The sequence below is a fragment of the Humulus lupulus genome, chromosome 9 (genome assembly GCF_963169125.1).
Source record: "Humulus lupulus chromosome 9, drHumLupu1.1, whole genome shotgun sequence".
Classification (NCBI taxonomy): Eukaryota; Viridiplantae; Streptophyta; class Magnoliopsida; order Rosales; family Cannabaceae; genus Humulus; species Humulus lupulus.
Genome location: NC_084801.1, coordinates 134,261,923 through 134,276,456, shown reverse-complemented (window position 1 = coordinate 134,276,456; position 14,534 = coordinate 134,261,923). Strand labels below are relative to the sequence as shown.

General features: G+C 37.2%; 1 long non-coding RNA gene across 2 annotated transcripts; it reads left to right on the top strand.

Moving 5' to 3' along the window:
- Window positions 1-4,715: 4,715 nt before the first annotated feature.
- LOC133801936 (uncharacterized) lies at window positions 4,716-8,397 on the top strand. 2 transcript variants are annotated; one of them, XR_009877068.1, is made up of 4 exons: window positions 4,716-5,144; window positions 5,227-5,305; window positions 6,857-6,922; window positions 7,908-8,397. It is a non-coding gene; the product is annotated as an uncharacterized LOC133801936 (long non-coding RNA). The 2 variants fall into 2 exon arrangements; XR_009877067.1 differs by having other exon boundaries at window positions 4,716-5,305.
- The last annotated feature ends 6,137 nt before the right edge of the window (window positions 8,398-14,534 follow it).

The window sequence follows — 14,534 nt, the reverse complement described above, 5'->3', positions numbered from 1 at the left end:
CCACACTCTCCACCCCGTTTGTACTCGAGTAGGGATTAATTCATTTTTCTTATTTTCAACAGCAGTGATCCCATACTTCTTAGGCACAACTTGAACTAGACTAACCCATTAACTATCAGAAATATGGTAAATGATACCTACGTCTAATAATTTAATGATCTCTTCTCTAACTACTTCTTTCATATTTTGATTTAGCCTTCTTTGACATTCTCGAGAGGTTTTAGAATTCTCTTCTAGATGGATTCTATGCATACATATGGATGGGCTAATTCCTTTAATGTCTCCAATGGTCCAACCTATGACTTCTTTATATTTTCTAAGGACATCTAACAATTTATCTTCTTGTTCTTTATCTAAGGCGGATGCTATGATAACAGGTAAGGTTTCAGACTCTCCTACAAAAGAATATTTTAAATTTTCTGGCAAATGTTTCAGGTCTAACTTTGGAGACTCAAAAATTGATTGAATATGATCTAGGGGTGAAAAAGGTTCAGTTATGGTATCATTTAAGGGCATAGACTCTAACAAAGAATTCACATCATTCATGGAATCATCAACATGTAAGCTCATACCAAAATATTTTTCACAAAAGTCAAGCAACTCATTTCCATCATCTTCAAAAATATTTTCAACCATGTTAACTTCATGCACTTCCTCACACTTAACAGATTTAGCGACATTAAATACATTCAATTCAATAGTCATATTTCCAAAAGATAATTTCAAAACTCCATTACGACAATTAATGATTGCATTTAGATGTAGCTAAGAATGGTCTAGCTAAAATGAAAGGAATTTGAGCATGCACATTTTCCACAGGTTGAGTATCAAGAACAATGAAGTCAATAGGAAAGACAATGAAGCCTCTAGGAATTTTCACAAAACAATTGACTAATTGAAGAGTTATAGAAGTCGATTTTGGTTCACCATGACCAAGTTTCTTATAAACAAAATAAGGCAATAAATTCACACTAGCATCCAAATCAAGTAAAGTCTTGTTAATAAAATGATCACCAATAATGCATGAATTGTGGGACACCCAAGATCTTTATATTTAACAAGACTCTTATATTGAATAATGGAACTAGCTTGTTCAACTAAAAACTCCTTTTTATGAACATTAGTGTTTCTTTTTACAATACAAAGATCCTTCAAAAATTTAGAGTAGGCGAGAATTTGTTTAATGGCATCTAAGAAAGGGATATTGATACTAACTTGTTTAAAAACTTCTAAGATGTCATTATATTGGCCACCTTTTTTTTATTGGAAGTATTCTTTTTGGGAATGGGGCTTTTGGAATGAAATTATGGATTGGAGTATCCTCATTTGAAGAGTCATTGGCATTAGAACTAGAATGTTGACTCTTTTATTTTTCTTTTTCAACCTCAGGTATGTAATCGGGTTTGACAATGTTCTTTCCGGACCTAAGAGTTGAAATTGATTTGACTTCTCCATTATGATTAGACTTTCTTATCTCATATTGACCTTTTGGATTTGGGATAGGTTGACGAGGGAATGTTCATTTTTCTCTATCAGCTAAAGCAATAGCGAGTTGTCCTACTTGTGTCTCGAGTTTGGTAATTGATTGAGACTGATTTTGTAGGATTTGTTGAGTGGATTGCATAAATTGTTGTAAAGTATCTTCTAAGAAAGGTTTCCTTTGTTGAGGATATGGTTGATTTTGTGGGGCATGAGTTTGGTTAGTATTTTCCAAAATAGACCTGCGATCAGGCTATCATCAGCTCAAGGTTAAGGAGACGGATATACCAAAGACGGCCTTCAGAACGCGCTACGGTCACTATGAGTTCTTAGTGATGTCCTTTGGACTAACCAATGCACCTGCTGCATTCATGGATCTCATGAACCGAGTATTTCGCGAGTATTTGGATAAGTTTGTCGTCATGTTCATTGACGATATTGTGATATACTCAAAAAGCCAGGAAGAGCATGCAGCACATCTGGAACTGGTCCTCCAGTGTCTGCGAGACGAAAAGCTTTACGCTAAGTTTTCGAAGTGCAAATTATGGCTAGAGAAAGTAAGTTTTCTGGGTCACATAGTGTCGGGAAACAGAATTTCAGTAGATCCCGCCAAAATAGAAGTTGTTAAGCAGTGGAAACCTCCGAAAAATGCGCATGAGGTTAGAAGTTTTCTTGGGTTAGCGGGATACTACCGGCGATTTGTGGAAGGATTTTCCAAAATAGCCGCACCAATGACTGCCCTTACCCGCAAAAGACATCAAATATGAATGGACTGACAGTGTGAGGAGAGTTTTCAGGAGCTGAAAACAAGATTGGCGACCGCCCCAGTGCTGACAATCCCCAATGGCATAGAGGGATATACTATTTGTAGCGACGCCTCAGGCCGAGGGTTGGGTGCAGTGCTGATGCAGCACGGAAAAGTAATTTCTTATGCTTCTCGACAACTAAAGAATTACGAGAAGAACTATCCCACTCATGACCTGGAGCTTGCAGCAGTGGTTTTTGCTCTAAAAATATGGAGGCACTACCTATACAGGATACACTGCGACATCTACACTGATCACAAAAGCCTGAAGTATTTCTTCACTCAGAAGGAATTGAATATGAGACAGCGTCGATGGTTGGAACTATTTAACGACTATGATTGTGACATTCTGTACCACCCGAGAAAAGCAAACAAGGTGGCAGATGCATTAAATCGACAACCAGGCGCTTATGTGATGACACTGAAGGAAATTTTTCCGCAGTTACAAGCCGACCTTGCTACCTTGGATTTAGAGATAGTAGTTGGTCAATTGGCTAATCTTTCAATCGAGCCTACCATTATGGAAGCTATAAGAGGCGGGCAGTTAGTCGATCCTTGGGTTCAAGGATTGATGCACGAAGTAAGGAACGAGGGGCGACCAGGATTCCATATCTCCGAGGATGGAGTATTGGGGTTCAAGGGAAGAATATGTGTTCCTGATGATGACGAGATCAAGAAGCAGATCTTTTTCAAAGGACATAATGCTCCTTATGCCATGCATCCGGGTACCACAAAAATGTACCAAGACTTGAAGAAGTACTTTTGGTGGCCTGGGATGAAAAAAGAGACGGCAGAATATGTGGCACACTGCTTGACTTGTCAGCAGACAAAGGCCGAGCATCAACGACCAGCCGGATTGTTACAACCCTTAGAAATTCCGGAATGGAAGTGGGAGATGGTCACTATGGACTTTGTCACAGGTCTACCAACCACTCCCAAGGGGCACGATGCCATTTGGGTTATCGTGGATAGGCTGACTAAGTCCGCTCATTTCTTGCCGATCAAGGTAACTTATGGCGCACATAAGTTAGCAGATATTTACATTGTAGAAATAATGAGACTGCATGGTGTACCCAACTCCATCGTATCAGATCGTGACGGACGTTTTACCTCGACATTCTGGAATAGAATCCAAACGAGGTTGGGTACTAAACTGAAGTTTAGCACTTCTTTCCACCCGCAAACAGACGGTCAAAGCGAACGAACAATTCAGACCCTGGAAGATATGCTAAGAGCCTGCGTGCTCGACTTTCAAGGGTCATGGAATGAGAAGCTTCCACTAATAGAGTTCGCTTACAATAATAACTATCATGATTCCATCAAGATGGCTCCGTATGAGGCGTTGTATGGAAGGAAATGTCGATCACCGATTCATTGGCACGAGACCGGTGAAAGAAAGTTTCTCGGATCGGATGGGGTTGATCAGATTACAGAGGACATCCGACGGATAAGGCAACGCTTGCAAACTTCGGTTGATCGACAACGCAAACATGCTGATAGACGCAGGAGACCCCTGGTGTTTGAGGTTGGCGATAATGTGTTGCTGAAGGTAGCTCTGCTACGAGGGGCTATGTGATTCGGAAAGAAAGGAAAGCTTAGCCCAAGGTTCGTTGGACCTTTCGAAATCATAGAGAGGATCGGGGAAGTAGCTTATCGTTTAGCTCTTCCGCCCGCCCTGTCTAAGGTGCATGACGTGTTTCATGTATCCTTATTGAGAAAATACATGCGTAATCCCTCGCATGTAATCAGCTATGAGCAGCTGAGCGTGGATCCTCAGCTCGTCTATGAGGAAAAAATCGATTATGATACTAGACCGAAAGGAAAAAAGTGTTGAGGAACAAGACGGTGCCATTGGTAAAGGTGCAGTGGTGTAACCATGGCATTGAAGAGGCAACCTGGGAAACAGAAGACAAGATGAGGGAGCTGTATCCTCATTTGTTTTAAGTTTCGAGGACGAAACCTTTATAAATTGTAGGTATTGTAACGTCCTACGTTTTTGGGTACCTTTAAACGACTCGGGTCGGGATTTTTCCCCCGGGTTAAGAATATTATTTTAAATAATATTATATTTTGTTTGTAAGTATTCCATGAGTTATTGCTAGCCAAAATATGAATTTTGTGATTTTAAAAGTCAAGATAAGACTTTCGGTCCTGGACCGACACAAAAACCCTGATCGGGTAAAAATCTCGGAAAATAAAACGAAAAATCATGGAAATTATATTTTGGGCATAAAATACATTCATAAAAGTTAAAGTTTGGTCAAAAATAATAAACCTAAAAGAAAATGGAAATTTTAAGGCATTTTGTGTTAAATGCCTAATTTTGCCGAAATGGGGAATTTTATTCCATGAATGGACCTTAGGTTAAATTTTACTATGTGATCAATTAAATTAAATGTGAGAGACATTTAAATTAATTAATTAATTAATGTTAAGTTTGGTGATTAAAACTTAATAAGAGTGAAAAAGGTGTCAAAAGCCAATTTGGACTTTTCTTCTTATGAAACATTTATATAAAAAAAAATAAAAAAAAAATAAAAAAATTTAATGATCACATATATGGCAAAGGGTGGCCGACCATGTGCTATTTTAGAGTGGTGTGAACCCAATTTTATAAAGTTTAACTCCCATTTAATTAAGAAGTCAAGTGGGCAAGTGGGTAGAAAAGCACTCAAGTGTTTTGTGATATTTTGAAGAGTTGTGTGAGCCATTCTAACCCCCAAATCCGACCACTCTCCCTCCCTCATTCACTCTCATCTGATTTTTGAAGACTCTCTCAAGTGTTCTCTCCATTTTCAACCCCAAGAACACCAAAGAAACTTGGAAGCTAAGTCTTGGTCTAGGAAGGGTTTTCCCTAAGGTAAAGTTTCATTAATCTAGACTTTTGTCAAGTTTTAATCATAGAGTTTCAAATAGCTAATTACCTATGTTGTTGGAGGAAGTTGGTTAGGGTTTTTGAAAGGTTTTGGAGGAGCCAAAGCTAATAGGAAGGTCCAAACCTTAAGCAAGAACACCAAAGAGGTAAAAAGTTTACTTTTTATGATTTTTGTTGTAGGGTTTTTAGTTTTAAGCATTATTTTGTATATTTAATGCTTAAAGTTTCTTGTTGGTGATGTAATAAGGTTATGGTAGTTGTTTAATAATTTTTATGATGCATGTGTATTGATTTTTGAAAATGGGAACCAAAACCCCCAAGGGTTTTGTAGGATACCCTAAAACAAAACATGTTTTAAGCTGTGACTTCCAAGGGGTCAAGCAGCTACTGTATATTGTTTTTGTAAAATTAAATTGTACTGTGATGTTGTTGAGATTGAGTACATAAAATTGAGCTTTTGAAACACTAAAAAATGTTTAGAAATGAGTAAGTTATGCTATTTCAAAGTCTAGGTAAAAAACTGTTTTTTTGTATTCTTATTTTCGGAACCAAGTTTGGACAGCCACTGTATAGGGCAAATGAACCCAGTTTTTTCTAAAATTTTGTGGACATATTTCTGGCATAACCTATTATTTCACTGTAAAATTTGGTAAGAAAATATTGAACGGTTTGAAAGTTATTAACTGTCAAAGTTTGGAAAAAAAATAAGGACTTGAAAATAAGGTCATTTTTACCTCATTGTTGGAAAATGATTTCACCAATCAAAAATGCTCATTTTGACCTAAGATTTTACAAAGACCTAAATGACATAACAAAAATGGAATTGGGAAATTTTGGTAACAATTGGGTAAGTAAATTTCAAGTTATGAACTAACGAAGTATGTAGTTAAAAATGTGAAAAATAGGTTTTTCACACTTAGTGTAAAAATGAGATTTTGGAACATAAGGTAAAAAGTAAAATTTTGCTTATTTCAAGATATAAATTGGTAAGTCTTGAAATCATATTTTCACTAAAATTACCCCTTTGAGTTTAAATGAATTATTTTTATTAAAGAGTTTTTATTCTTTCTAAAAATAAGAGATTTAATTTATTAATAGTTAATAAATTAAAAGAGGGTTTAAAACCCTATATTTTGATAAAATAATTAAATGAATTATTTTTCTAGTAAGTAAAAATTGATTAATTGCTTTTGGAAAATTAATTAGTCAAGATGAGAAATTTATAACGGTTTTCCTAATTAAGACAAATTAGGCAATTTTCTTAAATCGGTTTTTAGATATTAAAACCTTAAGAAAACTAAAAGGAAAATTTAAAGAGTTTATTTTCTTTAAAAATAATTAAGGAATTTATTTGTATTTTCTGGATGTAATACCGGCTAATATCTTACATATTTTAACCGACTAGTCGAAAGTGCGGGTTAATAGCGATACCTTGAAAGAATAAGATTTTTAGCGGGTTGTGGGGAAATACCATTGTGATACCCAAGCCTAGGTATCGAGACCTTAGGATAGGTCTCCCCGAGACTTAGGGTTTAGTCTCGAATATTTTGTATGACTTTCCTTAATAGGTTTAAAACCAAATAAGGATTATAAATCCTTACAAATGACTTTTATTAAAATGACCAAACTGCCCAGAATAATAATAATGAATTATGAGTGCCATAATTAATCCGAGTATACTGTATGGATAACTACAGTATTGGCTAAGCATAACTGGACTGAACGTTGGAGGGTGAAAACCTGCTGAGCGCTAAGGACTCCAAGTAAGTCAACTTATATTGTATGGCTGCAACATGAAATGATTATTGTCTTGTATGTTAGTATAGGGATACATGCATATATATAGGCTGTCATAGAAAGTTGCTTAGAGACGTTAGTCTAGTGAGTGCTGATTTAGAAAATATGAACGGTAGAAGTCCGTCATATCCTAGACGGTTGATCCCCGTCACACTGCTTGATTTTATTTATGTCCGGTTCATTACCGCGACGGGTGGCCATGAGATGAGGATAAGCTGGTTAAACCTAGGGGCGCCAAGATAAATGGGACCTAGGGGCCCTCATGCTTACTTAATCATTGGACGGTTAGAATCCGAGCAAGTGCTCTGATAAGTTATTCCCGGATAGCAGCCGTGAATATTGGCCATTCAGTGAGAGTGCCTAGAGATACTAGGGGTTGCCAAGATAGAGTGAGGCTGAACACCCTAGGGGCAACTGCTCACCAGCACCACTGATTAACATAGAAGTCTCCGTAAAACCGTGTAAATTGGATTACACTCTTGAATAAGTAGCGATGCCCTAGGTAACACGATAGTTACCCTTGATGAGAATATTTATTGGCTAGATCTTAGTGTGGAGACTCGGTTCTCTTTTACAGATTTGCAATTATGTTGGAGGGCGCGTTACGCCTGAATTGTTGGAAATTGTCGAGCGTTGGTCTCGAATTATATTGTGATATAATATATCTGCTTGCTCTGGGATTTTCTGAGTGCAGGGATATAATTGTTGGTAAGATATAGTTGTGATATAATATATCTGCTTGTTCTGGGATTTTCTGAGTGCAGGATTTTTATCTAGATATGAATTAATTTATCCTTGGTTATCAGGCATGACCATAAGTTTGCCAGGACGCTTTAGCGTTCTTGAAATTGATTGTGTAGGATCCGGATGGGTCCGGATCCCTATTTCTCCATCTGCTATGTTTGAAAGTTGATCAAGCGTTTTCGCTTACCTAGTTGTTTCATGTTGTAGGTAAGAGCAAGGGCAAGGCAGAGCAGTGAGCGCTGGAGTCTTCCTTGCAAATGTACATGTGGACCGACCTTTTGGGAAGCCGTTTTATTTTTGGAAATGTTGTGTAATTTTCCTAAACTAGGCTCACTCTACTCTTTATAAAGCATGTTTGTAACTAAATGTTAAGTATGGCCATACGACTTTTTTTAAAGTATTTTTTTCTATGGGTTTTTGAGACATTTTGTTAAATGAAAACATTTATATTTCCGCATTATCGAGTCTTGAAAATCCGGGTCGTAACACAAGTGTCATCAACTAAATAAAAGAGTTGAGAGGCATAGCATGCCATCAACCATAAAGAAAATAAAGCAACAACTGGGAGACAGAAATTGCCATCAACTAGTAAATGTCCACAAAAATATAACCAACAAAAATAAATAAAGTAAATTACAACAAATGTTAGAAGGCACAAGTGTCGTCAACTAAAAAAAAAAGCAAAAGTATAAATATATATAAGTAAAAAAAAAATTATATGGGTTGTAGAACTGTCCCAAATTTTTGTATATTTTTATATTTTTTTTCTTCTTTAGTTATATATATTTATATTTTTGTATATATATTTTTTTAAGTGCAAAAATTAAATAACTAGAAGAAATTCACTAACCTTGAGATAAATTTCCTTTATTTTCTTGCAACTCCCCGACAACGGTGCCAAAAACTTGATGGACCCAAAATGGGTATGTTTTAAATATGTAAATCGCAAGCACACAAATCATATATATAGTATAGAGTTCGTGTAAGCAAGGATGCCGAACCCAAATGAGTTTTCTAAAATAAAAAAAAACTATTTTAAACCAATATTAATAAACTCTAACCTTGCTCCAAAGATTGATGATGGGATATTGTGAGAAGAAAATCAAATAAAGGCAATAATAAAGAAATTAAAGATAATATATATAATTAAATTAATAATTGTAAACAAGATGGTAGAAGAAAGACTATTAAGACAATAGAATCCACAAAATATAAGTTCAATAATATTTATAAGTACATAGATTCCCAAATTTTAATAATAGTAGAAATTAATCAAATCATCACTTATTAAAATTTGATATTATATTTAAGCACAAGTTATTATAGAAATATAGGATTTATCTTCACTTTTTTAGATATATTTTCAAAGTATTTAGTGTGAATCAATCTAAAGAACAACAAATAAATCAATGAATATTATTTATGAGGCAAAACATAATATTTTTATTCTAAGCATTTGATGTGCACAATTTAATGACACACATTAATAAAAGAATAATATGATTTTGCACTAATAAAGAACAAAGTGTAAATATGTGCTAACAATAAAAAATACATGATATTTAAGATGAAAGAAGATATTTGAAGAAGAAAAATCCATAAACTTTGTTGCACAAATGGGAAATCAACATACAAAATAAATAATATCTAGTTACATATTGTTTCATCATCACCTTAATAATCTTAGAAAGATTAAAAACTTATAACTAGAATAGAAATTACAAAATAAAGAGAATACATACTTGAAAAACACTAAAATGGAGGAGAGAAATGGTAGAAAAGAAGATGGTAACCAAAAATTAAACACCCCAAAAATGGTCTTGAAATTACATATTTATAGCCAAAATGAGATTATTGAAATGATCAATTTAAATTAATTAAATTGATTAGATTAATTAAATTAATAATAATATGGCAAGTATGGGTAAATTCTAGGGTGTCATGATGAATTTTGTAGTAAAATTCGGCTGGAGGCTTGGGCCTGGGAATGGCATGGGCATGGGCATGGTTGGCTTTCTTTTTTATTTCTTTCAAAAATATCACTTTTCTTTTCTTTTCTCTTCTTTATTTTCAAGCATAACAAAAAATGCAAAGTATATCCTACAAAATAAATAAACATTAAATTATAATCAAATATTTTCAATTATAAAATAAATCATATTAAGTCTATGAAAATATTAATTAAAATTTAATTTACTTTGACAATTAAGTTCAATAAAATCACATTTTTAACTTTTAATCTAGCAGCATTAATTTCAAATAATTACACTATAACATATTATAATAAAATATCTATAAAAATACACAAAATGCTATAAAATCAAGATAAGACTAATAAACTCAAAATTACTTAAAAAACTTAATAAATTAATTAGAACCTCAAGAACTAAGAAACAACTAGCTTACAAAATGTGGTAAAATAACTCTATTTTGTAGAATTATCATATAACTACAATTGCCGGAGGACCTCATTTGGCGGGCACGAGCAGCGCGACCCAAAAGGAGATATTAATAAGCTGAAAACTCATAATGGTGTGGAATTTGTCCCGGAGCAGCGGTTATCAAAACAACAGCGGTTGGAAAAACAACCAATCATTTTCACAGAAGAGGATGCTATCCATGTCCAATTCCCGCATAATGACCAGCTGGTGGTAACCGTTCAGCTCGCCAATTGAAAGGTGCGAAGGATACTGATACACAATGGAAGCTCAGTGAATGTGCTTTTTAGGTCCACCCTAGAAAAATTGGGATTGTCCGTAACCGATTTGAAGGTGACCCAATTGTAACACCCTTGTAACGACCCAAAATCACTAATAAGGTTTAAGGGCCTTGATTGGTGTGCCAGGAGGGCATGTCGGGATTTATGTGTGATTTTATTAGTTAAATGCATGGTTATGATTTAAAGCATGTTATTTGACTATTTATTTATCTGAGATGCATGACTATGTGTATTAGTATGCATGTAGGCCCTGATTGTGTTTGAAGGGCATAATTGTAATTTTGGCCATGATTGGGCACAGCTGTATTGGTATGTGATAAATGTATTCTGTGAATTGTACCACGTGAGTGTGGTGTTATTATTGTGATACACGTGCCGAGGCGGTCCGAGAGAGAGCAAATTAACTTAAGAGTCACAACGGGAAGTTGTACCCGGCTCGGGAGGAGCCTAGGGGTACTTCGGGAATCTTATAAGTTGAGTTGAAAATGAGTGGTTAGTTATTGGTAATTGAGTAACCTGGGTAACCGTTTGTAACTGTTGAGGGTAACAAGTTTTAAGATAGAAAGTGATAGAATTGAAATAGAAGTGTAAAGACTTAAGTGCCCTTGAGGTTTAGTTAGGAAAGGCAAGGAGGGGTAAAATGGTCATTTGGCTGGGAATTTGATATATGGCAGCTGGGTATTAAGGGGTACACGGTTTGGGGCTTGGTCATTTGATGCTTTGATAAATTGAAGAGAAGAAAAAGGAGAAGGAAAAGCTAGGGCATGAAGAAGAAGATGATGAGTGGAGGAGCTGAAATTGGAGACTTAGGGGATGAAGGAAGCTTAGGGTTGGATTCTCTACTTAAGGTAAGGAATTTATGCATAATTAAGTTTGATTTATGATTTGATTTGTGAAATTTGAAGCATGGTTTAAGCTTTTCAAGCTTTGGTTTATGTTTTTGGTTTATGGGTTTAGATTTCTTAAGTTGAGATCAAATGGGTGGATTTTGAGTATGATTGTGTTATTGAGTTGGGTTATGATGTTTTGGGGTTGAGATATGTGTTTGGGATGGTTTAAGGTGAGGTTTAGAGAGTAAAATGGTGGTTTTTTTTCTGGGTTCGAAGGGTCGGGCCGCGGCATGGTTCTTGGTGAGCCGCGACCCTTCGAAGAAGTTACATGCTGAAGAAGAAGGGCGGGCTGCAGCATGGCCCAAGCAATGCCGCGGCCCTTACCTGTTTTTGAGCCTTTGGGGGTTCTGTTTGGGGGCCATGCCGCGGCATGGGTGGCCTATGCCGCGACGCTTAAGGGATTTTGAGATTTTAGGCTTGGGAATTTAACCTAGGGTGCTCGGGGTTGAGTCTTTTACCATATTTGGTGAAGTTCAACGTTCCGAGTACTAGAACTTGGCTTGGAAGCTCATTTAAGGTTGTTAACGGTGTCCTTTCTTCATGGTTGTGACTAGGCGCTAAGCTAGGGCTCGAGGATTGGATCGCGCTCAAGGAGTATCGCCCGTAACTAACTCATTTGAAAGCTAAAGGTAAGAAAACTATAACACCCGTAGGATAGGGCATGGGCCCATAGTATGATTGCGGGGCGCGGCCCTATGTTGCATGTTGCATGATGAGATGATTGCAGGGCACGACCCTATATTGCATCACATGTTAGGATGCAGACTTAAATGAATTAATATTCGTTTGAATGTTGTTGTGTTATACTATATGTGTGATTATAATATTATGAACGGCAAGGGCCGAGAGCGGCGTAGGCCGGGTGCGGCAGCGGGGCCGGAAGTAACACTTAGCACATGGGATGCTATAGTCAGGGTAGGGCCCGGTGGATACATGTGTTATCCTTACGGTGAGAACCGATACCCCAGGCTTCGGTAAGGCTTCTGGGGCGGCATGGCCGTGTTTGCTTAGTATAATGGTTGACTTGTTTATCTGTGGACTATCTGATATGATTAACTGTATATTTGCATATGTTATGTTCTGCATGAGTTTTCTTGCTGGGCTTCGGCTCACGGGTGCTTCGTGTTGCAGGTAAGGGCAAAGACTGAGTCAACCAACCATGAGTACGGTGAGCGTGAAGCGACGCGTACATGTTTGGCCTGCCCGACTGCTTTGGTTGGGGGTTTATTCGAAAATGGCTATAATAATCTATGATTTTAGTACTGATCAACTGTAAACTTATTTCAAGATGTAAATAGTTTTCAAACCTTATTTTGGGATCCCAAATGTCTATTAATAGAAGTTTTTATTGGAACAACGCATTTTCAAAGGTTACAGCCTTAACTTTTAATTAGTCACACTTTCGTTTCAAAACCTCGGTTAGCGAGATCATTGCACACTGTTTTGTCTTAAAACTCACTTAGTAATGGCTCTAAGGAAGTAGGGCGTTACAACCCTACTTCCTTAGAGTCGTTACTAAGTGAGTTTAAAATCGTGCCATTAACTTGCTACTCGAGGTTTTAGATTAAAAGTGTAGCTAAACTGTGTTGAAAGTTGTTTTAGGGCATTAAATATAAAAATGTAGTCATTCATTGAAAACACTAAAAGTTAAACATTTGGGATCCCAAATTATTTTTTAGAAAATATTTACAACTCAAAATACATTTAGGGTTGACTAGGCGACAAATTAAAGTCTATACATTGCATTTCCCAAAAATACCCCTGGTCGTGGCAGCCAAGTAGGTCGAACATGTACTCGTCGCTCCACGCTCTCCATACTCATGGTTGGTCGACCATACCCTTGCCCTTATCAGCACCATAGAGCACCTGAGAGCCGAAGCCCAGCAAGAAAACTCAACACAAAACAATTAACATTTGCATATCTATCAATCATCATATAAAAAAATAGCCAATAGGCTAAACACATAGCGGCCATGCTGTCCCAGGCACTTTACCAGGCCCTAGGTTTGTGGTCTTCACCGTGAGGATGACTCTAGCATCCTAAGAGGGTCATGCCCTAACGGCTCACACTCTGCGTGCTTAACACCATCCTGGCCCCTTGCCGTACTCGGCTTTGCACTCCGCGTGCTAGTGCCGCTCCTGGCCCTTGTCGTACTCGGCTTTTCACTCCACGTGCTCGACGCCATTCCCAGCCCCTTGTCGTACTCGGCTTCCTGCTGTTCTTGGCCTTCGCCGTTCCCGGCCTTTGCCATTCCTGGCCTTTGTCGTTCATTCATAAACATGCAATACATCGCACAATATCAAAAAATATTTAAACATATACCAAACATAAACAATAGAGCTACGCCCTGCTCTACGGGTACAACAATTTTTTTACATGTGTCCTAAGCTTCTTGACCACCGCAATCCTGAGCACAGTCCTCTAACCCGAGCCTCGCTGAAAACCTAGTCACAACTCATTCTCAATAGCCATCGATCAAGCTTTAATCAAATAAATAACTTCGGGATATAATTATGGCCTTCGAGACTTTAGATTCTACCAATCCGGGTGGTAAAATCCTCTCGAGCCTTAACTTTTGGGTTCCCGAGCCAAAAACCTTCAAACAACAAATATTTAGAATTTGGGCCGCGACCTAGCCCCTTAAGGGCCATGACGCGCTCAAGTCAGAGGAAAAATGCCTCTCTGTTGAGGGACACGGGCTGCAGCGCTCCAATCCTTGGGCCGCGGTGCGCCTGGGCATACAGAGGCTTCCAGCCTCTTCGATACACACGGGCCGTGGCGCCTGAAGAATAGGGCTGCGGCTCAAGCCCGAAACCAAGAAAATTACCCTTTCCTCTGCACATTTCTCCGATCCTAACCCAAAAATTCTCACTCCAAACTCCAATCAAACCCAGAACAAAGTTTGAATTCCTTATTCATATACCCCAGATATCACAGCAAATCCATAAACAACCCCACAATTAAACTTGAAATCCATTATCATGCAAGCCTAAGATTCTAACATAATCAAGAAAAATTCAACAGCTTAATTCGATTAAGAAGCTTACCTCTACACTTAAATCAGTTCCTGAACTGATTCCCTAAGCTTTAAGCTTCCCAATCCTCCAATTCACCAGCCCAATTCTTCAAGGTTTCATCAAAATTTTCAACACCATAAGAGAGGGAGAGAACCGAGAGATAGAAAGAGAAAGAGAGCTCGGGAATTCTCTTTTGTTTTTGTTCTT